Source organism: Monopterus albus, unplaced genomic scaffold, assembly GCF_001952655.1.
Source record: "Monopterus albus unplaced genomic scaffold, M_albus_1.0 scaffold67.1, whole genome shotgun sequence".
Classification (NCBI taxonomy): Eukaryota; Metazoa; Chordata; class Actinopteri; order Synbranchiformes; family Synbranchidae; genus Monopterus; species Monopterus albus.
The window spans coordinates 2,562,280-2,564,074 of record NW_018127947.1 but is presented as its reverse complement, the minus strand read 5'-3'; positions in this window follow the sequence as shown (position 1 = coordinate 2,564,074).

The following is a 1,795-nucleotide window of genomic DNA, read 5'->3' as shown; positions in this document are numbered from 1 at the left end:
ACAGTATATGACATGATTGGCTTGTTTTTCCTCCCCCTGGGCTGCACACAAGTTCATCTCTGCTCATTCAAAGCAGTGGATGCAGTTGGTGTGTATGTGAGTGTCCAGTACGATAGGTGGACACTTGTCTACATGCAAGTACCTGTATAAAGAATAGATTTAATTTGATACTCGCATGTAGACAAATGAATGAGTAATAAACAAATACCTCTTATAAGTTGGTTTAAACAGAACAGTTCTGTACTGTCTCAGAACGTTGTTACACAAAATTATATTCTAGGAAACATCCTAGATTATTGGAAGTGATGCCGCCAGTAAAATACAGTGTTACCAAAAACCTGAGACCGTTCTCTTTTGCTACATTAGATATGCTATTTATTGATTTCCATTGAACGACAAATGTCGTGCAGAACAAAGGTAAAAGCCCACCCTGGATCCTCGGCCGGTGACTTCTAAACATCCTCTGATGTTGCGCTGTTCACTCGCTGGGCGATAGGGAGTGACCTTATTGATTGTGTGCCTGATTCGACAACTTCCTCTGGCATCATACTAGAAACCTCCAACAGCATGGAAGCTTGCTAAACCAAGCCGCGCCTCCTCCCTTCATCCTTCACTTCTGGCAGCAGAGGCACCTGAACACGAGGAGTTGTATTGTCCTGCAGCCTTCAGCCCAAATGCCGGATCCTTCCACCCGACCATCATCTGTGCAAACGTGCTGCAAAACATGTCTGAAAGGTCTGAACTTCCACCTGTCAGAAAATAAGCTCTTTACTGTCCCTGTCGTGTTCATACATCTGTTTCAACGTAGTACTCGCAGTTTTGTTTGTGGGAGTCCAGAAAAGCAGGATCCCTCTTGATTTCGCCTGTTGAAAGAAATCAAACGGGTAAATTGAGGATTTTTAGACTAACCTCTTCCTTCAGACAGGAGGCCTGTAACAATCTGAAGATGTTTCAGCATGAAAACCTCCTTCCTCCAGTCTGGGTGAGTTCTGTGCTCCGAAAAAAAATCACCCACCCTTGTTCTTATGAAACAGTTGAAAGAACTCAGGTGTTATTTTCTGAAGAGTCAGCATGTTGGAGGTGTGCAGTTTTCACCAGACACCACTGATGTAAACGTGGTGGGGGGTGAAGGTCTCACTGTGCATCTCTGCAGTGGTGGAGTGGAACTCAGTACAGTGTGGCGGTACAAATCTTTCTGCTTCATAGCCCTGCTTCCCTACATTTCAATTACTGCACTGCTTTTACAGTAACTGACAGTTCTAGAACTGAAATAGTCGATTAGTTGATCAGCTGATTAATCAGCAGCTCTTCTGACAATCCATCAGTGCAGTCACTGAACTGAAAAGAAAGCCAGAGCTTCTCAGGCTGCAGATTCTCTTCTGGCCCCAAATCAGAATTTGAGATTTCTTTATAAACTTTACAACTTTCAGTAAAACAAAACAAGACTTTTGAAGACGTCACCGTGGACCCACAGAAACTGTGGTGAACATTTCTCACTGTTGAGCTGCAGTGACACCAGGCATCAGATAGAAACACCTGGATGTCAGATGGAGTCGTTCGAAGCACAATGAGGCCTTAAGCTAACTGGACCGAAGGCTGGAGTTAATGTAAATCCTCAGAAACCTTCACTTATCTCAAACCAACGTGCAGCAGGAGGAGGAGCCGTTTGCTGAACTCTGCTCTCGCTTGAGCAAAGACTGAAACTTTGACTTTCTTCTGTCAGGCATTACTTCTTTTCTTGATGCTGGATTTTCCATTTAGACCGAAACATGCAGTCATGAGACATTTGCAGGAG